Source organism: Cervus canadensis, chromosome 8 (assembly GCF_019320065.1).
Source record: "Cervus canadensis isolate Bull #8, Minnesota chromosome 8, ASM1932006v1, whole genome shotgun sequence".
Classification (NCBI taxonomy): Eukaryota; Metazoa; Chordata; class Mammalia; order Artiodactyla; family Cervidae; genus Cervus; species Cervus canadensis.
Genome location: NC_057393.1, coordinates 72314659 through 72342101, shown reverse-complemented (window position 1 = coordinate 72342101; position 27443 = coordinate 72314659).

The following is a 27443-nucleotide window of genomic DNA, read 5'->3' as shown; positions in this document are numbered from 1 at the left end:
CTATAAGAAATAAAGTGCAAAACAGAAAAAGAGACACAGATGTACAGAACAGACTTTTAGACTCTGTGGGAGAAGGTGAGGGTGGGATGTTCAGAGAGAACAGCACTGAAACAAGTATACTATCAAGGGTGAAACAGATCACCAGCCCAGGTTGGATGCATGAGACGGGTACTCAGGGCTGGTACACTGGGAAGACCCAGAGGGATGGGATGGAGAGGGAGGTGGGAGGAGGGATCGGGATGGGGAACACATGTAAATCCATGGCTGATTCATGTCAATGTATGGCAAAAACCACTACAATATTGTAAAGTAATTAGCCTCCAATGAATAAAAATAAATGGAAAAATAAAAATTAAAATTAAAAAAATAATAAAAATAAAAAAAGAAAGAAAGAAAGAAAGTGTTCATGCTAAACTTGCCCACATCAAAATACATTATCTTAAAAGTGATACTTTGAAATTAATGTGTGTTCCTTTCAAATAGAAAGAGATGAGTAAGGACTCTGTAATCAATTTACTTGGGGGAAACCAGCACTTCTGAAGTGATGTATCTAATTTGCATATTACTGTGTAAGATAGTAAAATTACCTTGCTGAAAAATTCTTTCAAAGTATTTTTCCCAAGAGAATCTTGACTATGTCAGGACATGGCATGCAATTTGGTAGCTTTTATTTGCTTTCTTTACAATAGGGTTCATAGATCAAGTTGATGGACCATCAAACATTAATTAGTTATTATATAAACACATTTAGCAGTCGCATTTATTCCATAAACAAAAGCAGGCCAAATATGTCATCACAAAAATAGATCTAAATTAGTTGTATATAGCCTGTAATTCATTATTCAGATATGAAAAATGATTTTGGGTAATGAATTTCTCATATAACTAATCAAGCTTATTTTCTAAACTCTGAAGAAACCATTAATTTGCCTTGTTATAATAATCTATTTTAATGGGCTTTTCAGAACTCCCTATATGGCTACTAATGACTTAGAATATAAAAGTCATCTTATGTTTCATCTATCCCTAGTTTTATTTTCATTAATCATTATGAAATAATTGAAGCACTGACATTTTTCTACACAAATCCACAGCTGAGAGCATCCATAAAGAACAATTTGTGTAAAGCTGCAAAGATTTTCTCAGAGAGGAATGAAAAAGCAAATCCCCATGATGGCAATTGTTTGCCAAGGAGAGTTTGAAGACTGATTTTCCAAAAGTCGCTTATGTATTAGGTATCCTCAATGCTCTGGAAATTCAGACTGTGAGAAAATGTAACTCTTCATTGTCAAGGACATGTACCCAGATGCTGGTGTGGCATTTCAGTAGTAACGTTTGTCCCATAACACTATGACACTGGCACACAGACTACCAGTTCATGATGATCAGTTTCTTGTTCAATTACTTTGTCTTTTTTTGGTCTGATGATTATTTTATTTTTAAACATGGTGATTATGATTTAATAAAAATGTGCACTTTTTAAAAAATACTGTTGCTTTGCCCCTTAATTTTGATTATGGTTTGGGAATATTTATCTAGGATCCACTTATATATTTATAAAAGTTCAGTTGCTATACTCAGGTATGTTAACAAGATTGTTAACTTTCCTTAATTGTCATTGAAAGTTTAATGACTTTGAATATTTATATGTAAATTTTTTCTTTGTTTGAGCTATTACCTCCATAACTTCATTAGCTTTCCAAAGGAGATTTTCCCCAGATATTAAAAATGGGAAATATGTGAGATGGAACCTCAAAAGAAACTTCAGTAAGCTATGAAAACACATCCAATATGAAGATTATAAAAGATCATTTATAGCATAATGACAACTTTAGTATCAAAAAGACTATATTTGGATGTGATTAAATTTCCATTAATTAAAACAATTTAATTATGCTTATGGATGGGGAGAGAGGGCTTTGAGAAAATGTTATTTTCAAATAGTACTTAATGAAGACAAAATATAAAATTAAAATCTTTTAGCTTACTATCTTTGCAGTGAGTACTTTAAGGTGCTTGTATGACTACCAACAATTTTGCTTATGGTGTAGAATTTAAAATTTAGTGGCACATGCTTTTTGTCCCTAATGCTATTTAGCAGTTACCCAGCATTCATGCATTGCATCAGACATGGTTTCTGTCTCCATGAAGCTGTGAGGTAGTCCTTTTTTCCTAGGTTGATGCTTTTCCCGTTATGTCTTATACTCTTATCTACCATGTATCTACCTGTCAAACACATGAAGTAAGGTCCACTTTAACTTGTATTTCTCCTGTGAAATATCCCTGACATCAGTTCTCCTTAGCCATTAAACTTTACTTCCAAGGAGTAAGTGTCATTTAATTTAAATGTCCCTCAATGTAAGTTATATAAAACTATGATTTCAATTGAGAGGTAGAATAGTGGTTTCAAGGAAAGGCCCAGGAACTATAGTGCTCAGATTTGAGTAACTTCTGCCATTTACTTTGGTGATATTTCATGTAACCACTTTGTTTGCTCAGGTTTCTTATACACAAAATGAAGAAAACAAGAACACCTGTTTCATAAATATAATGAGGGTAACTTGGTTATACAGTGTATAAACAAAGCACGTAGAAAAATGCTGTCACAAGGCACTAAAGAAAGTAAGTTATGATTCTATTTATTTTTACCCTTACTAATCATAGTATTATCATCTTATTACATTGTGGAATGGTTCTGTTCTCCAGCGAAAAGCGTAGTTATTAGAAGAGAAGTAATATTTACTTGTTATTGTACTACAAATGCTTACCGCACTTCTTGGCACTCAATGATGCCCTCCAAAAATATTGACTTGAGTTCAGTTCAATTCCATTCAGTCGGTCAATCGTGTCCGACTCTGCGACCCCATGAACAGTAGCACGCCATGCCTCCCTGTCCATCACCAGCTCCCGGAGTTTACCCAAACCCATGTCCATCGAGTTGGTGATGCCATCCAACCATCTCATCCTCTGTCATCCCCTTCTCCTCCTGCCCTCAATCTTTCCCAGCATCAGGGTCTTTTCAAATGAGTCAGCTCTTCGCATCAGCTGGTCAAAGTACTGGAGTTTCAGCTTCAACATCAGTCCTTCCAATGAACACCCAGGACTGATCTCCTTTAGGATGGACTGGTTGGATCTCCTTGCAGTCCAAGGGACTCTCAAGAGTCTTCTCCAACACGACACTTCAAAAGCATCAATTTTTCCACACTCAGCTTTCTTTATAGTCCAATTCTCAAATCCATACATGACTACTGGAAAAACCATAGCCTTGATTAGACGGACCTTTGTTGACAAAGTAATGTCTCTGCTTTTTAATATGCTATCTAGGTTGGTCATAACTTTCCTTCCAAGGAGTAGGTGTCCTTTAATTTCATGGCTGCAATCACCATCTGCAGTGATTTTGGAGCCCAGAAAAATGAAGTCAGACACTGTTCCCCATCTATTTGCCATGAAGTGATGGGACTGGATGCCATGATCTTAGTCTTCTGAATGTTGAACTTTAAGCCAACTTTTTCACTCTCCTCTTTCATTTTCAAGAGGCTCTTTACTTCTTCTTCATGTCATCTGCAAATCTGTGGGTATTGATTTTTCTCCCAGCAATCTTGATTCCAGTTTGGGTTTCCTCCAGCCCAGCATTTCTCATGATGTACTCTGCATATCAGTTAAATAAGCAGGGTGACAATATATAGTCTTGACGTACTCCTTTTCCTATTTGGATTTGAGTTCAGTCCTCACATATTAAAGCCAGTGGAGGCAGTGACACAAAACAGAAATATTAAAAGAAAAAAAAATCTATAAATGCCTTCCTTTGCATGGTACAATGTCAAAGTCCAAAAATAGAGAAGATGCAAGGATTGGAAATTAAAAAGAATGTGAATTGATACTGGCCTCACTGTCTCTGATACATTAGGCAAAGTTTTTAAACTATTTTGGCCTAAACTCTCGTCTCCCCAGTGAAGATGGTAATAGAAATAAATTTTAGTATCAAAGTGTTTTACAAAATACACAAACATTGCAACAGGAATCTGACTTAGAAAGATAAGAAATGTAATTTCATTTAGTAATTCAACACCCACACACCCTCCCACATACACACTCACATATATATACATATATATATGTATATATATATATAAATATATATAAAATGAATTGATAACACATAAAACAGAGCAATATACACCTATGGACTTTGAAGGTAGATTTATTCATGATGTAGAACTATGAATACAGCTTCTAATCTATAGCCCATTTTTTCCTGATATGGGAGACTGAAATGTGACCTGAATAAGTTGTGATTACAGAATATAGTTCTTACATGTTGTCATGACATGGAACCAATCTGGCCTATGTTAATCCTAAAAATGTTCATTTGCCACAAGAAATTAGTTACATTTCTAAAGTACTGCTTTAACACTTTGTTTAGTTAAACTAAGAACAAGTTTATAAGAATGTAAAGGATATAATTAGGTTTTATGTCAATGAATAACAAGGTTATAAACCATAAGATTATATAATTGAATAATGAATAGAAACCAGAAACAATCCAGGTCAGTATGTTCAACTCACTGCAAACATTATAACAGTTTTGTGGTACAAATCATTATCTCCCCAGTCTGATAGCCTACCAAAAATCAATTGTCAAAATATTTTGTTTCATAAAATGATCTTCTATCCTCTTAATTTGCAATCTAGTTGCTTATTTGCCCATCCAAAATTATGTATTATTTTTTTTTCAATACTGACTCAGACTCAAGTATTCTAGATAAATCAATGCATTGTTACTCAGTTTTTGTTTTATTCTCATAATCATAATGACAAGTCATCAGTATTTCCTAAACATCATGATATTCAGCCCAAATAAAGTTAAGATGCAAACATAAAATAAAGCATGCAATCTATTTGATAGATTTTTCTTGTTGTTCCTCTTCGAGGTAATCATTGTAAAATTGCTAGTACAGAAAGACTAAACTCCATTATACAAACAGTCCACATTGAAGGAAGAGAAACGTGGCATCTTACAAGTAACATCTATGCCATTATTAAAAAAAAAAAAAAATCCTTGAATGTATCTATTGTTAAGGTCATCTCTAAACATTGTAAAATTTAATAAGAAGTTTAATAAACATATGCAATTGCCTAGGGATTATATCTCATTTTGAAACCCAACATGCAGAAAAAACGATAATGATGAAGACAGTAATATTGATGATAAAGCAAATAATGTTGACAACACAGAAATCCTAATTATGTGTAGAAATTTAAGAAAAAGCCCAAAATTGTCTCTTCCTGTAACCTATTTTTGACTGAAATGATAATGTTTAAAAATAGTAGCAGCAATGATTATTATTACAGCAATCTCGGAATTACTGCTTAATTATTTTTAACTTGGTTTATAAATGGTTAAATAAAACTTAAAAAAAAAATTCCCATTTGGGATTATTGTCTTAGTTAAAAGAAGTAGCATAATAAGAATGATGTTTATTGCCATTTTTATTAAAGTTAGATGTTTAGATTATAGGTGTTAACCATTTGTTGCTCATATTTATTATGATTTTATCCTTTAATAATTTTTAATGCTATAAATGGCTTCTAAGGGTGTTCAGAAGTTTTAAGTGTTAATTGAACATTTTTCCCTCAGTTATGTTTTCCATTATTATTATTAACTTTAGAAATTTCTTATCCAGCTTTGAATTTGTTAAATATCTATTTTAAGCCTTTCTGATTCAAATAGCTTGCCAGTATTTCTAAAAGCATAATCTGGCTTTAAACTAGTTGGGTTGTAGTATTTTATTACATATATGTATATTCCAAGACAGAGTATTCTGTCAGTCATGAAAGATTTCCCATAAACAAGTTTTTTATTTGGTAAACATTGTATTTGTCTCTTAAAGACTTTTATCATATATTTCTATCATTCTATTTATAGGAAAGTCTAAATTTTGCTTATCTAGAGTTTTCCAAAATCACTTGGATTCACACTTTTCCCCCATTCCAACCCTATTCCAAAATCTAATAAAAGAAAAGGACTGCTTAATAAAGTCTTGAAGAATATATTTTATCATGTACAAGGTTTTATTTCAGGGCTAAGTATTCAATTTCATTGATCTCTCTATGGATTATTTTGCCAGTGCCACTTTGTTCACTCAGTTTTAATTATAATTGTATAAAATACTATATTATTTCAGACAGGATGTCTGCAATCATTAATATAATATTTGTAATTTCTTCATAGCTTTTCCAGTTTATTTTAAATTTCATATTAAATAAAAAAACAAAATTTTGGCTGAGACTTTCACGTCACCCAGCAAGTCACGCTTCTGAGGGATGTGGTTGGAGCCAAGTACTTTGGTGGAGCAATGCTAGGTGGGAATGAGAGATCCATGGCAGCATTGACATGGCCTTGTAGAAGAGATTCTCAGAAAATCAAGGCCATATCGTGTGCTCTGGCAACAGGTGGATTCCTGGTATCTCAACTCAGCCTAGGTGACAAGTAAATGCAATTTTCAGTCAACAACATGATAAAAAAAAATTAGAACTCTATCAACAGCTTTTGATAGCATATTGAATGCAGAATCTCTAGTAATACCTGAGACAGGCTACTGAACTGTGCCACAATAAGCACGATGATATTCCCAACTGCAACTGTCAACTACCAGGATGCCTGGAGTATAGACTTTATTCTAGAGGGAGCCTAGAGGAGACACAAATATAGATCAAGCCCTGAGCCTTTGGAGTGGGATTGCTGACTTCAAGACCCTAGACGACCAGAGAACTAACCCTAGGGAATATCAAAGTGAGAACTCCCACAAAGAAAGCCACTTGAATACAAGACCTGGCATCACCCAACCACCAGTAGCACTCTGTACAGGACACCTCATCCAAACAACAAAATAAAAATACAAAGCCAATCATTAACAGACAGAATCATCACCTCACTCAACCTTGCCCATCAGAGGAAAAACAAACAAACAAAAAACAGCATAAATCTCACCCCATATGAAGCTTAGACAAACCACTGCACCACCCTTAGAGGGCAGAAAACAAAAGGCAGAAAGAATTCAGCCTTCTTCAAGGAAAGAATTCAACTGTCCTTGAAGACTGGGAAAAGGAGACCTCAACCACAATATGTTTAAAAAAGAATGAAAAGGTAGAGAAATACTGCACAAATGAAGGAACACAACTAGAAACTCAGAAGCCCAAATAAATGAAGAGGAAATAGGCAAACTACCTGAGAAAGAATTCAGATAAATGGTAGTAAAGATGATCAAAAACCATGAAAACAGAAGGGAGAAAATGCAAAAATCAATTAACAAAGATCTAGAAGAATTAAAGAATAAGCATACAGAGACATACAACACAATTACTGAAATTAAAAAACACTCTAGAAGGAATCAGTAGCAGAATATCTGAAGCAGAAGAATGAATCAGTGAGCTCAGAGATAAAATGGTGGAAATAACTTCTGAAGAGCAGAATAAAGTAAAAAGAATGAAAAGACTTCTGAAGATAGTCTCAGAGACCTCTGGGACAATATCAAATACACCAGCATTCGAATTATAGGGGTCACAGAAGAAGAAGAGAAAAAGCAAGCATGAGAAAAATTTTGAAGAAATTACAGTTGAAAATTTCCCCAACACGGAAAGGAAATAGGCAATCAAGTGCAAAGAGGTGCAGAGGAGTCCCATAGAGGATAAGCCCAAGGAGAAACACACCAAGACACACACTAATCAAATTAACAAAGATTAAATACAAAGAAAGAATATTAAAAGCAGCAAGGGAAAAGCAACAAGTAACATACAAGGGAAGCCCCATACATTAATGAGCTGATCTGTCAGCAGAAACTCTGCAGGCCAGAAGGGAATGGCAGGCTATATATAAGGTACTGAAAGGGAAACATTTGAAACCAAGATTACTCTACCCAGCAAGGATCTCATTCAAAATTGATGGAGAAATAAAAAGATTTCAGACAAGCAAAAGTTAAGAGAATTCAGTACCACCAAACCAGCTTTACAACAAATGTTAAAGGGTCTTATATAGTCAAGAAATGCAAGAGAAGAGAAAGATCTATAAAATCAACCCCAAACAATTAAGAAAATGGCAAAAGGAACATATATATCAATAATTACTTTAAAAGTTAATGGATTAAATGCTCCAACCAAAAGACACAGGCTGGCTGAATGGATACAAAAACAAGACCCATATATAAGCTGTCTACAAGAAACCCACTTCAGACTTAAAGACACATATAAACTGAAAGTGAGAGGATAGAAAAGTATATTCCATGCAAATGGAAAGCAAAAGAAAGCTGGAGTAGCTTTCCTCATATCAGATAAAATAGACCTTAAAATAAAGACTACTACAAGAGATAAGGAAGGACACTACATAACGATCAAGGGAACAATCCAAGAGGAAGACATAACAATTGTAAATATCTATGCACCCAACATAGAAGCACCTTAATACATAAGACAAACACTAACAGACATGAAAGGAGAAACTGACAGTAACACAATAATAGTAGGAGACTTTAATACCACACTCACACCAATGGACAGATCATCAACACAGAAAATGAATAAGGAAACACAAGTCTTAAATGATACATTAGATAAGAAGGATCTCATTGATATCTTAGGGACATTACATCCAAGGACAGAAGAATACACCTTCTTCACAAGGGCACGTGGAATATTCTCCAGGATAGACCATATCTTTGGTCACAAAACAAACCTCAGTAAATTTAAGAAAACTGAAATCATATCAAGGATCTTTTCTGACCACAGTGCTATGAGACTAGAGATCAATTACATGAAAAAAAATCTGTAAGAAACACAAACACATAGAGATTGAACAATACATTTTAAAATAACCAACAGGTTACTGAAGAAATCAAAAGGGAAGTAAAAAAAAAAAAATTCTAGAAGCAAATGACAATGAAAACACAACTCAAAACCTATAGGATACAGCAAAAGCTGTTCTAAGAGGGAAATTTATAGCAATACAATCCTACCTCAAGAAACAATAAAATCATTGAATAGACAACCTAACTTTACACCTAAAACAACTGGAAAATGAAGAACAAAAAAACTCTCAAAGTTAGCAGAAGGAAAGAAATCAGAAAGATCAGAGAAATAAATGAAAAAGAAATGAAAGAAACAATAGTAAAGATTAAGAAAACTAAAAGCTCATTCTTTGAGAAGATAAGCAAAATTGACAAACCTTTAGCCAGACTCATCAAGAAAAAAAAGATAAAAGAATCAAGTTAACAAAATTAGAAATGAAAAAGGAGAGGTTACAACAGACAATACAGAAATGCAAAGGATTACAAGACACTATTATGAACAACTGTTTGGCAATAAAATGGGTAACCTGGAAGAAATGGACAAGTTCTCAGAAAAGTTCAATATTTCAAGACTGAACCAGGAAGAAATAGAAACTATGAACAACTCAATTATAAGCACTGAAATTGAAGCTGTGATAAAAAACCTCTTCAAAAGCAAAAGCCCAGGACCAGATGCTTTCACAGGAGAATTCTATCAAACATTCAGAGAAGCCCTAATGCTTATCCTTCTAAAACTGTCAAAAAATCACAAGGAAGGAACACTTCCAAACTCATTCTACAAGGCCACCATCAGTCTGATACCAAAACCAGACAAAGACAATACACAAAAAAGGAAACTACAGGCCAATATCACTGATGAACATAGATACAAAAGTCCTCAACAAAATTTTAGCAAACAGAATTCAGCAAGACATTAAAAAGCTCATACACCATGATCAAGTTGGGTTTATTCCAGGGATGCAAAGATTCTTTAATATTTGCTAGTCAATCAATGTGATACAACCATATGATAAAGCCACATGATAAAAACCATATAATAATCTCAACAGACGTAGAAAAAGACTGACAAAATTCAGCACCCATTTATGATTAAAACTCTTGAAAAAATGGGCATAGAAGGAACCTACCTCAACATAGTAAAGGCCATACATGATAAGCCTACAACAAGCATTATTATTAATGATGAAAAACTGAAAGAATTCCCCCTAAGATCAGGAATAAGACAAGGGTGTCCACTTTCACCACTATTATTCAACATAGTTTTGGAAATCCTTGCTACAGCAATCAGAGAAGAAAAATAAATAAAAGGAATCCAGATCAGAAAAGTAAAGCTCTCACTGTTTGCAGGTGACATGATACTGTACATAGAAAACACTAAAGATATTATCAGAAAATTACTAGAGCTAATTAGTGAATTTAGCAAAGCTGCAGGATACAAAATCAATACACAGAAATCACCTGCATTTCTATATACTAACAATGAAAAATCAGAAAGAGAAATTAAGGAATCAATCCCATTCACCAGTGCAACAGAAAGAATAAAATATATAGTAATAAACTTACCTAAGAAGTAAAAAGAAACTGGACACAGAAAATTATAAGAGACTGATGAAAGAAATCAAAGATGACATAAACAGATGGAGAGATATTCTATGTTCATGGTAGAAAGTATCAATATTGTGAAATTGACTGTATTACCAAACACAATCTGCAGATTCAATGAAATCCCTATCAAATTACCAATGGCATTTTTCACAGAACTAGAACAAAAAATTTCACAATTCACATGGAAACAAAAAAGACCCGAATAGCCAAAGTAGACTTGAGAAAGAAGAATGGGACTGGAGGAATCAACTTTCCTGACTTCAGATTACACTACAAAGCTATAGCCATCAAGACAGTATGGTACTGGCACAAAAACAGAAATATAGACCAATGGAATAAGATAGAAAGCCCAGACATAAGCCCATACACCTATGGACACCTTATTTTTGACAAAAGAGGAAAGAATATACAATGGGGCAAAGACAGCCTCTTCAATAAATGGTGCTGGGAAAACTAGATAGCTACATGTAAAAGAACGAAATTAAAACACTTCCTAAAACCATACACAAAGATAAACTCAAAATGGATTAAAGACCTACATGTAAGACCAGAAACTATAAAACTCCTAGAGGAAAACATAGGCAGAACACTGGATGACATAAAACACAGTAAGATCCTCTATGACCCACCTCCTAGAGTAATGGAAATAAAAACAATAGTAAACAAGTGGGACCTGATTAACTTAAAAGCTTTTGCATAGCAAAAGAAACTATAAGCAAGGTGAAAAGGCAACCCTCAGAATGGGAGAAAATAATAGCAAATGAAAACAATTGATAATGGATTAGTTTCCAAAATATACAAGCAGCTCATACAACTCAATACCAGAAAAACAAATAACCCAATCAAAAAGTGGGAAAAAGACCTAAACAGACATTTCTCCAAAGAAGACATACAGATGGTTAACAAACACATGAAAAGATTCTCAACATCGCTCATTATTAGAGAAATGCAAAGCAAAACTACTATGAGATATCACTTCACACTGGTCAGAATGGCCATCATCAAAAAGTCTACAAACAATAAATTTTGGAGAGGGTGTGGAGAAAAGGGAACATTCTTTCACTGTTGGTGGGAATGTAAATTGATAGAGCCACTATGGAAGAGAGTATGGCCTTCCTTAAAAAACTAGGAATAAAACAACCATATGACCCAGCAATCCCACTCTTAGGCATATATCGTGAGGAAACAAAATTGAAAAATGCAAATGTATCCCATTGTTCATTGCAGCACTATTTACAATATCTAGAACCTAGATGAAAGTAACCTAGATGTCCATCAACAGATGACTGGATAAAGAAGTTGTGGGATATATACACAATGGGATATTACTCTGCCATAAAAAGAAACACATTTGAGTCAGTTTTAATGATGTGGATGAAACCTGAGCCTATTATATGGAGTGAAGGAAGTCAGAAAGAGAAAGGTAAATATTGTATACTAATGCATAGATACGGAATCTAGAAAAATGATACTGAAGAATTTGTTTGCAGGGCAACAATGGAGAAACAGACATAGAGAATAGACTTATGGACTTGGGGAGAGGAGAAGAGAGGGTGAGATGTATGGAGAGAGTAACACAGAAACTTACATTACCATAAGGTCTGAGGAGACCTTGCAAACGTTTGTGAAAAGAAGAGAAGTGAGAGGCAAAGGAAAAAAAGAAAGATATACCCATTTGAATGCAGAGTTCCAAAGAATAGCAAAGAGAGATAAGAAAGGCTTCCTCAGTGATCAGTGCAAAGAAATAGAGTAAAAACATAGAATGGGAAAGACTAGAGATCTCTTCGAGAATACCCTTAGAGATACCAAGGAAATATTTCATGCAAAGATGGGCTCAATAAAGGACAGAAATGGTATGGACCTAACAGAAACAGAAGATTTTAAGAAGAGGTGGCAAGTATACACAGAAGAACTATACAAAAAAGATCTTCACGACCCAAATAATCACGATGGTGTGATCACTCACCTAGAGCCAGACATCCTGGAATGCAAAGTCAAGTGGGCCTTAGGAAGCATCACTATGAACAAAGTTAATGGAGGTGAGCAGGAATTCCAGCTGAGCTATTTCAAATTCTAAAAGATGATGCTGTGAAAGTTTTGTGCTCAATATGCCAACAAATTTGGAAAACTCAGCAGTGACCACAGGACTGAAAAAAGTCAGTTTTCATTCCAATCCCAAAAAAAGACAATGCCAAAGAATGCTCAAACTACCGCACAGTTGCACTCATCTCACACGCTAGCAAGTAATACTCAAAATTCTCCAAGTCAGGCTTCAACAGTATGTGAACCCTGAAATTCCAGATGTTCAAGCTGGGTTTAGAAAAGGCAGGGGAACCAGAAACCAAATTGCCAACATCCATTGGATCATCAAAAGAGCAAGAGAGTTCCAGAAAAACATCTAATTCTGCTTTATTGACTATGCCAAAGCCTTTGACTGTGTGGATCACAGCAAACTGTGGAAAGTTCTTAAAGAGATGGGAATACCTGACCACCTGACCTGCCTCCTGAGAAATCTGTATGCAAGTCAAGAAACAACAGTTAGAACTGGATATGGAACAATAGACTGGTTCCAAATCAGGAAAGGAATAAGTCAAGGCTGTATATTGTCACCCTGCTTATTTAACTTCTATGCAGAGTATGTCATGAGAAACACTGGGCTGGATGAAGCACAAGCTGGGATCAAGATTGCCAGGAGAAATATCAATAACTTAAGATATGCAAAGACACCGCCCTTACGGCAGAAAGTGAGGAACTAAAGAGCCTCTTAATGGAAGTAAAAGAGGAGAGTGAAAAATTTGGCTTAAAACTCAACATTCAGAAAACTAAAATCATGGCATCTGACTCCATCACTTCATGGGCAATAGATGGGCAAACAATGGAAACAGTGGCAGAATTTATTTTTTGGGGCTCCAAAATCAATGCAGATGGTGACTGCAGCCATGAAATTAAAAGATGCTTGCTCCTTGGAAGGAAAGTTATGACCAACCTAGATAGCATATTAAAAAGCAGAGACATTAGTTTGCCAACAAAGGTCCATCTAGTCAAAGCTATGATTTTTCTAGTAGTCATGTATGGATGTGAGAGTTGAACTATAAAGAAAGCTTCATGCTGAAGAATTGATGATTTTGAACTGTGGTGTTGAAGAAGATGCTTGAGAGTCCCTTGGACAGCAAGAAGAACCAACCAGTCCATCCTAAAGGAAATCAGTTCTGAATATTCATTGAACGGACTGATGCTGAAGCTGAAAATCCAATATTTGGCCACCTGATGCGATGAACTGACTCACTGGGAAAGACCCTGATGCTGGGAAAGATTGAAGGCGGGGGGAGAACGGGAAGGCAGAGGATGAGATAGTTGGATGGCATCACCAACTCAATGGACATGAGTTCGTGCAAACTCCGGGAGCTGGTGATAGACAGGGAAGCCTTTTGTTCTGCAGCTCATGGAGTCTCAAAGCGTCGGACTGAATTGAGTGACTGAACTGAACTGAACTGAACTGAACTGATGGAAATTTCATTACCTTTCTTAGTGATTCTTTTCTGAACTTCAGCTTTTAGGTAATGTCAGGGATATTACAGCCATGGTGTGAACTTATGCTCTAAGGGTTGTAATCAAAAGAGATCTAAGTACAACTAGTATTCCATATCCTCAGTGCACTAAATTCTTTTGATGAAGTAAACTCCTAAACTACTAAATGGACTCATATCTATCAGCCTTTCATATTTAATTTAAATACTAGCTGTTTCAAGTTAGAGCACATACCTCAAAAAAACAAGGATAGAGGATTTGCAAAATTTCAGTGATGATAGTGATTATAATACTATTTCTTTTTTCATTGTTACTTTAGACATATTAGGTACAGTACTTGATTCCCTGATTTCACAGTGGTAAAGAATCTGCCTGCAGTGCAGGAGGCCTGGTTTGGATCCCTTAATAAGAAAAATCCACTGGAGAATGGAATGGCAACCCACTTCACAATTCTTGCCTGGGAAATCCCATGGACAGAGGAGTCTGATGGGCTGTACTCCATGGGGTTGCAAAGAGACAGACACGAGGAAGTAACCAAACAGCATCAGTGCAAACTAGAAGTGGGGGGATCTTTTCTAATACCATAAAAATATAGTTTTACAAAGTTTTTAATGAATATAAAAGAGATCATTCATCAGGCAATTGAAATAACCTTAAAAAACATTATGCAATCTTGACTTTTCTGATCGTGAGGACTGGAAATAACTCCATTGGAAGAATGATTGTATTTGGAATCACATAATATAATTGTTGCAGAGTTTTCACTTTGGCCAAACACTAAAGTAAAAGACCAGCAACAGAAGTACATATATATTATCTTATAAATTGGATGCTGCTTTTGCCAAGTTTTTCTTTAAATATCTGGTATCTAAGAGACTGCTGTTGCTGCTGCTGCTAAATCACTTCAGTCGTGTCCGACTCTGTGGACTCCATAGATGGCAGCCACCAGCCTCCTCCGTCTCTGGCATTCTTCAGGCAAGAATACTGGAGTAGGTTGCCATTTCCTTCTCCAATGCTTGCGTGCATGCTAAGTCGCTTCAGTTGTGTCTGACTCTATGTGACCCTATGGACAGCAGCCCACCAGGCTCCTCTGGCCACAGGATTCTCTAGGCAAGAATACTGTAGTGGGTTGCCATTTCCTTCTCCATCTAAGAGACTGAGTTAAACATTAATATTTCTTTTCCCAATGATCTTCATCTTATTTTCCCATATTAAGTTGGAGAAATAAAATGAAAAATGTTTAAACTATACTGCATCATCTCCCCACAGAAACATGTTCACCAGTTATAATTTCATATTATGCCTTACAACCTGAGATGATAAAGACAGTGTTTAGTAGAAGAACTCCACTGCATTTTTCAAACATTATGACTGAATTCATTATCTACTCTATTTTACAAACATTATGTGAGACTTTATGAAATTTTACTCTATTAGAATCTTATTAATAAATGCATACAAAGAAAAAGAAGACAGGTAGGAAGTGAAAATGGAATCACATCTTAAAGTTTCAATTCACTGATATACATAAATTGTTCAATGAGTTATCATTGTATTAATAATTAGTCATTTTAAAATAAATCAGTTCTATGCAATTTCCAATCTCTCTGCATATTTCCATAGGAACACTATTATAAAATATAATGCATAGTACACAACACATACAACATACAGAAAATTTTTAATGCAAATTTTTTCCCCCTGGACAGAGGTATCTGTAATGAATACTAGCTGTGAGAACAAATGTTCTTCTTGGTCTAAACTTATCAGAATTGAAAATAAATATGTAACTACTGTAAAGTAATGACCTAACCAGAAGCAGCTGTGAGTTGTGTCATTATGAGCAACTGTATAGATATTTTAAGCTGTTGAGTGTAAAACATGATACCAGGCCAACTTTCCCACCAATATATACTTTTTTTGGCCTCACCTAAAGACTTTTGAACTAAATTGTCAGGCAGTGAGGAAAATAAAAGAGGAAAGAGAATAAAATATGGGTTACAATATGTTTTAAGCATTATTTTAATATAAAATAATGTAAGAAGGAGTTTTTTAAAATTAGAAAAGCAATTTGATCAGTCCTTCAAAAGTAAGTAGTAATAATATTTTAAACCAACTGTAGTTCAATTAAAAAAGTTTATAAACTCAAAAAAAAAGCTATTTGAGATTTCCTTCTAAAAATCCTAGAAATTTGCATCCATATCAAATTCATGTAAAAAGTTACAAAGAATTATTGCAATCAAATCTCTTTAAAAAGTTATTATGGAAAAATACAGAGCAGCATGTCCACATACAAAGAGAGCATGAAAGAGATATGATCAAAACTTGAAAAATTTTTCTGGAAATGAAGTACAGAAATGCAATGGCAGAACTCCAGAAAGAACTGAAAATGAAAGCAAAAATCATTTCTGAAATAAAGATGAAATTAGAAAGAACACAGGATTGACTAATCATAAAAGGTAATGTCTCAAAATAAATAAAAAATTAGACAAGGAAAAATTTTGGAACTCAAAATAGAAGACTAAGATATTTTCCTTTTTTAAAGGAAAAAAATGTGAAAGAGAGTGATACATAATAAAGCAATGAACATGCAGCATACAGATAACAGGAATTCCTGAGATAGTCAAAACAACGGGTTAGACCAAATAATAAAATATATAATCCAAGAAAGCTTTCATTAAATAATATTAGTTTTAATTAATATTTGTGCATTGTGTGTGCATTGTTCAGTTGCTCAGTCATGTATGATTCTTTGTGGCCCCATGGACTGTAGTTTGCCAGGCTCCTCTGTCCATAGAATTTTCCAGGCAAGAACACCAGAATGGGTTGCCATTTCCAACTCCAGGGGATCTTCCAACCCAGGGATTGAACCCACATCTCCTGAGTCTCCTGCATTGACAAGATGATTCTTTACAACTAGCACCACCTGGGAAGCCCAAATTAATATTTGAGGTATGTATTAAAGAACACTACATGAATATGAAAATATCATTTGCAAAAAGACCAGGTCCAAGACAAATTTTAGTAAAATTATTGAATTTTAGAAAAGGAAGAAAAAAATCCCTTGGTTGCCTCACAAAATGAGCACATGATTTAAAAGGTATTCAGAAGGACAGTAGAATCTCATCAGATTTTTCATGCCAGAAAAGAAAGTGGAGTAAGTTATTTAAAATACTCGAAGAAAATATGATAATGATTTTATATCCAGCAAAACCAACCTTCAGGTATAAAGAGTACAAACACATAAGATCTCAGAGAATTATTTTCCTATGGATCCTTTTAAAAAAATTTACTAAATAATGAACTGCAGACAATGAAATAAAAAGAAAGACCTCAACATGAGCCCTGGTAGTAAGAATACATAGTTACATGTGAACTTAACATTCAATGAGAATTTAAGGAGAAAGAGTATGTATCTCTAATATTTGTATGGGGCCATATAAAGTGGGAAAATGAAGACAAAATATTCAAAAAACAAAATCTTAACTGTTTTTAGTAATCATTATTAGCTGAGACTGCTTAATATGAGACTGTTATTATAAGTCAGAGAAGACACAGATATAAAAGAGGTTAATTAAAAAGTTTGTAGTCTTGAATTTGAATTGAAAATATCAGAATAAACTATATATTTTTTCAGCTCTATCATTAAAAAGGACAAGAAACAATGACTAATCCCACGACAGTGAGCTTTCCTAGCATTCTAGCCTCAGATTAGCATCTTCAGGTGCCATTTTCTACTAGGAGGAAGAAAATAAAGAAGGAAGGAAGGAAGACAGGAAAGAAGAGAGGGAGGGAGGATGGGGGAGAGGGAGAAAGAAAGGTAAACTTAGGGCCTCTTTGAGAAATGACCAATTCCATGTCTGCATTAAGAGATATTCAAAATGATTCTGAAATGGACTGATATGGTGGTGATTAATATTTCATTAAACTGTAGTTTCTTTTCCACGGTTTTCTGGATCTGGGTTTTATTTTACAATAAAAAAAATTAGAACAGTAAGGTGATATGTCATACTTTTGGCTCCATGAAATTGCAAACAGCTCAACACTAGTTTATTGAGCATCCTATATATTTCTATTACCTGTGTGGTTTCTAAAAGTCTTTGAGTCTATGAATTCTGCTCTAGTCTTTCCACATCTTTTAATTTTTCAAAGTCTTGGAAAAATTTGTCTTGACTACCTTCTGAGCAGAGAGTTCTGTCCTTTCTGTGACTATGAAAGAATGAATATCACAGTAATACCCACATCTGGGGGGTTCCTGTTAAGTGACTGATGATGCAAATTAATCCATCATACATATCAAAATATCTCAACTGTATTTAAAGATCCTACAAGTAGTGGATATGTTTTATGCATTTTTGATCAGGATAAATGGCTAGCCAGATGTCTTCTATAATAAATATTTATGTGAATTTATTTTTGATATGTGAAATTTGGATACAATAGTGCCTGCTTATGGCAGTACATTGGGTCATCCCCAAAGATAACTAAACAGGAAGGATCTTTTCAAAGAGGTGTTTCCCAGATAGAAATCATAAATAAATAAATAAATAATTTGGTTGTGTATCCTAAAGGAAATCAGTCCTGAATATTCATTGGAAGGACTGATGCTGAAGCTGAAGCTCGAATGCTTTGGCCACCTGATGCAAAGAACTGACTCATTGAAAAAGACACTGATGCTGGGAAAGACTGAAGGCAGGAGGAGAAGGGGACAACAGAGGAGGAGATGGTTGAATGGCATCACCAACTTGATGGATGCATTTGAGCAAGCTCCTGGAGTCAGTGAAGGACAGGGAAGACTGATGTGCTGCATTTCATGGGGCTGAAAAGAGTTGGATACGACTGAGTGACTGAACTGAATTGAACTGATTCTAATTATACTTTAAATCTAGTATGATTTTACTTTCATGCCTCTCCAATATATATATCAATGGAAGCACAACTACAATCTCTGACTTACTTCCATTCACTATATTCGACTTTACAATGATGTGAAAGTAATGGCATTCAGCAGAAAGAGTACGTTGAAATTTTACTTTTGATTTCTTCCTCAGAGTAGTGATATGCAGTAGGACACTCTCTCTGATGCTGGGCAGTGGCAGCAGCCACAATAATTAGTTGGCCATGAAATGATGAGAGCAAAGAAGTGACAGACTTAAAACCATCCTGTGCCCATACCATCTTTCTGTTTTTTACTTTCAGTCCTGTATTCAATAAATTACATGAGCTGTTCAACACTTTATTAAAAAATAGGCTTTGTTAGATGATTTTGCCCAACTGAAAGCTAATGTAAGTGTTCTGACCACCTTTTAGGTAGTTGAAGCTAAGCTATGATTGCTAAGTTACATGTTTTAAACACACTTTTATGGTATTTGCAACTAACAAAAAGGTGTTGAATGCCAAATTGCTTCAGTTGTGTCCAACTTTTTGTGATGGTATGGACTCTTTCAACTTGCCAGGAATATGAGCAACATATTGAACATGATGAAGGAAGAGATTTAGAAGTCAATAATTTCAAATATTTTGGAAAATAAAATGAGGTCAAAGATATATCACATTACTTGTTCTGTGTTCAAACTCATTACACAGTAGCAGCCACCCAGCAGAAAAGCATAGCTATGGGTGCAGCAATAAATACGTCACACAAAATGTTATATATAATACACACAAAATAGCTATGTTAAATAGCATAAAGGCACAAATAAAATAGCTCAAAGAAAAAATGATGTCAAGATCTTTCCATAAAGTAAAAAATATAATTAATGACGAACAAAGTAGAAAAGAAAGAATCTTCCATTGGGAAGGCAAGTGCAATTACATAGAAGTTGAATAGAGACAAAAACATTCATTGAAAATTTATTCATTTCAAAGATGACTTAGAATGAGGTAAATGCTCAATTGGAAGAAATTATTTTAAAACTGAAGCAAATGAATATAAGCTTTGCAAGGAAGCTAACAAAAAAAAAAAAATAAAATACACAATTTACCCAGTATATGATCTAAATTTACAAATGCTCAATAGAGGACCTCATTGTAAATTATTATTAATAATGAAGAAAATAAGAATTTAAAAGACGAGTTTGATAATTAGATTTTAGTTCTGGTGAAGAGAATGAATCAGAGTATACAAATTAAAAGCAATAAATAATGTCATACAGGATTTTCTTTTATTAGTTCTTAATATAATTTCTGATTCTTCAGATGAAGAATTAAGATGAATTTATCAGAAATGATAAAATGTCAATTAAAAGTACATTTTTGTCAATTTCCTGAAATTGAATAATTTTGTTGACTTATTCTCTAAATCAGTTTGACTTCCAAGAGCTAGAGTGGGAATTCCCTCTCTAGGGTCCCCCTGTTGCTTGGTGATGAGTATACATTAGTGGAAATTGAAAACGGGTGGGGAGGACTCACTCAACCATGGCCATCGCTGCTCCCATTCCCTTAAGAATTTATCTGGGAAGGGTTCTCCCGGGGAGGAGACAGAAAGGGAGAGAAGACAGGTTCCCACACAGAGTAGATTTTGTGGAAATGCATTTGGTTTTATGAGGTATGAGGGCTTCTAGCATCTGGGCACTCTCTCCTTTCTTTGCTTCTCAGTCTTCTGCACGGCTTTTATTTTTCCTCATGATAGTCCTATCACTCCTGGCTTTCCAACAACCTTTTTGGCCCTTTTATGAAGTACTGTGTGTGCATGCTTGTTCAGTTTCTCGGTCATGTACAACTCTTTGTGATCTCAGGGACTGTGGCTGCCAGGCTCCTCTGCCCATAGGATTTCCCAGGCAAGAATACTGAAATGGGTTGCCATTTTCTTCTCCAGGGGATCTTCCCCACCCAGGGATCAAATGCACATCTCCTGCATTGGCAGGCAGATTCTTTACCAATGACCCAGCTGGGAATCCTTAAAAGTACCATATATTAGAGAACATAAACATGACCATGTCCAAACCATGGCTAAAACTTGGATATCCCCCAAAGAGCAGCTTATGAAGCTTGGTGACCTGCAAGTGATGGTAATACTCGAACTCCATGCTGGTGCAAGTCTCTCACAATATGAGCAAAAGAAAACACAAGCAAGTTGAATTATTCATTTCAAAACAGGTGTCAGCTTACATCCCATCACATGCCTACTAAAAGTAATTAGAGAAAGTTTAAAAATAATAATAAATAAATCACAGTGTTTAATTATAAACATCACATTTTGCACAAGCATTTGAGATCATCATTTTGTATGTTCATAAGACTTTACAGTATTTTGACATTTCTTTCTGCTTGTTGGGGTGTTAGAGGAGACAGGTGTTGTTTATATATCACTGGGTAACATGACACCTTCTCTCTCCTTGTTCTTAGTCAGAAAGAAGTTGATTTTCCTACTCTGTCACCATCTAGCTATGCAATCTTAGATAGTGTGTGTGCTCACTCAGGTGTGTTCCACTCTTTGCGACTCCATGGAGGAGCCCACTAGGTTTCTCTGTCCGTGGAATTTTTCAGGCAAGAATATTGGAGTGAAGCCACTTCCTTCTTTAGGGGTTCTTCCTGATCTAAGGATCGAACCCACATCTCCTTAGTTTCCTGCATTGGCAGGTGGATTCCTTACCACTAGCGTCATCTGGGAAGCCCATCTTAGATATAGTGATGGCTAACATTTAATTCTCCAAGCCAGGCTTCAGTAATATGTGAACCGAGAACTTCCAGATGTTCAAGCTGGTTTTAGAGAAGGCAGAGGAACCAGAGATCAAATTGCCAATATCTGCTGGATCATCGAAAAAGCAAGAGAGTCCCAGAAAAACATCTATTTCTGCTTTGTTGACTATGCCAAAGCCTTCGACTGTGTGGATCACAATAAACTGTGGAAAATTCTGAAAGAGATGGGAATACCAGACCACCTGACCTGCCTCTTGAGAAACCTGTATGCAGGTCAGGAAGCAACAGTTAGAACTGGACATGGAACAACAGACTGGTTCCAAACAGGAAAAGGAGTACGTCAAGGCTATATATTGTCACCCTGCTTATTTAACTGATATACAGAGTACATCATGAGAAACGCTGGGCTGGAAGAAGCACAAGCTGGAATCAAGATTGCCAGAAGAAATATCAATAACCTCAGATATGCAGATGACACCACCCTTATGGCAGAGACTGAAGAGGAACTGAAAAGCCTCTTGATGAAAGTGAAAGAGGAGAGTGAAAAAGTTGGCTTAAAGCTTAGCATTCAGAAAATGAAGATCATGGCATCTGGTCCCATCATCTCATGGGAAATAGATGGGGAGACAGTGGAAACAGTGTCAGACTTTATATTTTTGGGCTCCAAAATCACTGCATATGGTGACTGCAGCCATGAAATAAAAAGACACTTACTCCTTGGAAGGAAAGTTATGACCAACTTAGATAGCATATTAAAAAGCAGAGACATTACTTTGCCAATCAAGGTCCATGTGGTCAAGGCTATGGTTTTTCCAGTGGTTATATATGGATGTGAGAGTTGGACGGTGAAGAAAGCTGAGCACCAAAAAATTGAGCCTTTTGAACTATGGTGTTGGAGAAGACTCTTGAGAGTCCCTTGGACTGCAAGGAGATCCAACCAGTCCATCGTAAAGGAGATCAGTCCTGGGTATTCATTGGAAGGACTGATGTTGAAGCTGAAACTCCAATACTTTGGCCACCTCATGGGAAGAGTTGACTCATTGGAAAAGACCCTGATGCTGGGAGGGATTAGGGGCAGGAGGAGAAGGGGACGACAGAGGATGAGATGGCTGGATGGCATCACCCACTCGATGGGCATGAGTTTGAGTAAACTCCGGGAGTTGGTGATGGACAGGGAGGCCTGGCGTGCTGCGATTCACGGTGTCGCAGAGTCGGACACGACTGAGCGACTGAACTGAACTGAACTGAACATTTCTGGAGTGTTAAATAATGCCTGATACTCCTTTAAGTCCTTTACATGCATTTACTCAGTTAAGTCCATATCAGTGAAGTAGGTATTACTATTTTCATACCACTTTATCACTTTATCACAGAGATTGTAAACTTTTTCAATTTGCATGATCTTTATTCGCTGAGTTGACTTTGAATATTGGCATTTTGAATGTAAAACTCCTAACAATAAATTCTATACTCTGCTCACTATCCTTGTTTGTCACTACCTTTATGAGCCTCTGGATTTCTCTGCTAAACAGTAAGCTAATAGGGCCATCAGGAAAACCAGTGAGATGCACTGTGGAAAGCAATTAACACAATGTCTGGCATATAGTGGATAATTATTCAATAATTCTGCTACCATTCTTTAGGAATCTAAAGAAATACCTCAAAACATTTAAGTTTTAAAATAAAGTTAAATTTATATGAATGAAAGTAGAGTAGTTCAGTCTAAATTCACAGTTGCATGGCCTAAAATTTAGTGCTCCAACTTAAACATAATTTGAATACTTACTATAGTTTTCTTACAAAAACAATAGCATATTGAAAGACAGGTGTGTTTGAAGGAGTAGCTCTGAGGCTGAGAATTTCTGTAATGGGAGAGAAGTAAGAATTAGTCCTATGAAGTAAGCTGTTCCTTGTAAAGCCTCACATTTAGGATAAGGACCACGACCTATATACAAGGACATACTTAAGAGTTGGTCAACTAATAGGATTATCTGCCTCAAGGCAACATTTCTTTAGGTCTCTATTGCTTCAGTTCACTGCTAGGGGCACTTAATGCCTTTGATGTAAAATGTCTTGTCTCTGCCTTGAAACGGTGGCCAGGGAAGCTTCAGCAGGGAAACCAACTGACCCTTATTCCCAGGAAGCAGAATGAGTCAAAAAATGAGTGCTTGGTCTTTCATGTTATTAAGCTATTTCTTTTCAGGAGATAAATATTCTGTTTTAGATAAGCAAAAACAAACAAAAAAGTTGTTTTTTTTTTTTTTTTTTTTTCAGGTTTCAATAACAGTGCATAATCTGTTTCTCAGAAAATTGAGTCTGTGCCTGTGCAGGGAAGACAGCCAGAGCCAGGAGAGCCCTATTAGTAGCTGGTCATTGTTGTGCCAGTAGGGAGAGGACATAAAGCTCCTGGCAATAGTCGTGGCAGAACATAAGCTTTTCCAAATATTGCGCCAGCTAGTTTGTGGAAGAAAAGTAATGACTACCCTGTGGGTCAAAGTAAACCCACACTAGAAATACATAATAGAAAAGGAATTTTGGATTTTTATTAAGGTGATGACCTACCAAATAATATGAGTTAATCTGGATTTTCTGTTGAATACCTTAAAATCAGATACTGCCACTTGCTTCATTCTCTTTGCTTACATATGTGCATAGATTTATTTGGGATCCAGTAGTTGAACTTGTTATGATTAATAAGAAAAGAACTTAGATACCAAATGATATATTGGAGTCCATGCAAATAACTTTGCTGATTGATTTATGATACAGTTGGTTTCTAAAATGAGTAGAGATAATGTCACAAAAGATCATGAGGTTGGGTAGAATGTGATACTCTCTAAAGCCATGACTTCTCTGTTAGTTTGTGTGTCTGAATGTGGCAAAGGTTTGTTGGCTTAAGAAATTGATATTACTATATTTTGTAGTTTTATGTATCAATTCATTATGTTTGTATATTGTGTCCGACTCTGCGACCCCGCGGACTTTAGTCCACCGGGCTCCTTAGTTCATGGAATTCTCCAGGCAGGAATACTGGAGTGGGTTGCCATTCCCATCTCCAGTGAATCTTCTTGACCCAAGGATCAAACCTGGGTCCCTGGCATTGCAGGCAGATTGTTTACCATCTGAGCCACCAGGGAAGCCCATATACACTGACACTATGTTCGAAACCTGATAATTAGCAAGTTTTATTTTTAATGAATGTTTGGGAGTTTCAAGTTATTATTAGTCATATTTTTTGCATTGCCCTCGAATTTTGGATTCTTAATAAGATTGATTTGCTAAAATGTGATTAATTCAATCTAATTATTAAATATATTCTATCATGAGACTTATTTTGTTTGGAGACCCCTAAATCTACATAGTATAAAAGATAGAATAAAGAATTAGAATTAGATTCATTCCCTGTGTCCAAAATCAAAGAACCAGCAGTGACAGCAAGAAATAGGTGTGTCACTGGTAATTTATGAGAACAAGAAAGAATAAATCTCAGTGGTCAATTATCTCAGTAAGATGCTAAAATATCTGGTATGGTTTTGAGCATAAAAACTATCCGAATACTGTTTTCACTCTTAAACTTGCTAAGCAAACCAAGGAAAACTAAAGCCAAATTTAGATTTGGGGGACAGAGGGAGGGGAAAAAAGAGAGAGAGTGAAATAATTCAAAATCTGCCTAAAAACACAGACACATGTTTTATTGAAGGTGCTGCACTTTGTTATTGTCACTGATGTGACAAAAAATTGCTACTGAATTCTAAGTTTCATATTTTAATAATGAACTACAAACAACAGTTGGTTTTGGTAGCCAGATAAGTTCCCCCCTTAGCATTGTTCCCCTTGGGTTTCTACCGGGTGAGAACTGAGGGTACTTGATGGTTAATGTCATGAGTCGACTGGACTTGGCCACAGGTGCACAGGTTTATTGTTTAAATGTTATTCTGGATGTGTGTGATGGTGTTTCTGGGTGAGAATAACAGTTGAATGTGTAGATTGAGCAGAGCAGACAGCCTTCCCTGATGTCAGAGGGCCTCATTCAATCTCTTGAAGGCCTGAATAGAAAAAAAGGCTGAACAAGAGAGACTTTACTTTCTGCAAGATGGTCTACAAGTTGGGACATCAGTTCATTCCTGCCTTCAGTCTCAGACAGGAACTTAAACCACCGGAATCTCCTATTTCTCAGGCCTTCAGACTGCAAAATTTTAACCTCCTCAGTCTCCATCATCCTTTAAATTCAGCCTAAGCAAAGGGACTGCCCAGTCTTAAGAGCCGAGGTAGTTAGGATGAGCAGATAGGGGGAGAAAAAGGCAAAATTGAGTTACTTTAGGGAATGATTTATTCCTTTCCACCAATTCATGGAATGATATATTTTTTTTGTTAAAAGCTGAGCCTCAGAGAATTTGTTACTTAAACAAACTCCTTAATGTTAGATCAGCAACTCAAGTCTATTTCAAACCTTCTACTGCAGCATACCATTGGTCTCCAGGAAACCTGCTCCAGAGAGAAAGGAAAGCCTTGGCTTCATGGATGTTAGCCATGTGTAGTTCCACAAAGAGCCATGATTAAAGGGTTGCAGCCCTGATATAAGGCTCTGCTGTTGCCATCTTGTAATACTTTATAGTTTTATCTTTGAATCCTTGTTTTGGAAGTGAAGTCTGATGAGATGGTGGTGGAGCATGAGCAAAAATTACAAGCACAGTTTGTGAATCTGCTACCATTTCTAGCTGACATATTTGCATATGTCATTGCAAATGTCATAGCATTCCCGCTGCCTTGTGAACACAGTGGGCACGTGATAAATGGTAGTACAGCAAGACTTGCAGTGAATAGTGTTATGTCTGTGACTGAACAAGCAGAGGCACAGACAGCCCCAAAGTGCCATGCTTGCCACTGAAACCCAAATTTGCTTCAAACACACACAAAAGACAATGATTGGTTTCCTATGAACAAGGAATGAACAAGAAAACCTGTAACACTTTTTTTCTTTTTTTTTTTTTTAATTTTTTATTTTATTGTATTTATTTATTTTTTTATTAGTTGGAGGCTAATTACTTCACAACATTTCAGTGGGTTTTGTCATACATTGATATGAATCAGCCATAGATTTACACGTATTCCCCATCCCGATCCCCCCTCCCACCTCCCTCTCCACCCGATTCCTCTGGGTCTTCCCAGTGCACCAGGCCCGAGCACTTGTCTCATGCATCCCACATGGGCTGGTGATCTGTTTCACCATAGATAGTATACATGCTGTTCTTTTGAAACATCCCACCCTCACCTACTCCCACAGAGTTCAAAAGTCTGTTCTGTATTTCTGTGTCTCTTTTTCTGTTTTGCATATAGGGTTATCGTTACCATCTTTCTAAAACACTTTTTTTCTTACTCATTCCACCTTTCTGTATTAGCTGCCCAATTGCACTGAAAGTGAGGACGTAGAAGAAAAGAAAACTTCCTTACTCACTGGGAAGCTGAAGCATATCAAGAAGTGGAATAAAATTTTTTGAGCTAGTTGTGTATATTGATCCTACTGTTCTGGTAAGACAGACTAGCATATGCATGTGTGAGATAAAAATATAAATTGTGCAATTTTGGTGATTCTGTTTGCTCCTCTATTTGCATTTAAAAGAAACATTGCAGAATATGAAGACAAATGGCAAAATCCATATGAATAATTAATTTTTACTTTTAGTTAGAATAACATTAAATAGCAAATACAGAACACTATGACAAGTCAAAAGAGAATAGAAGCTATGTATTTTCACATATTTAAGGGCATATTTTTCTACTTTTTGAAGAGGGGCCCTACATTCTTATTCTACAGTAGGTCCCACAAAT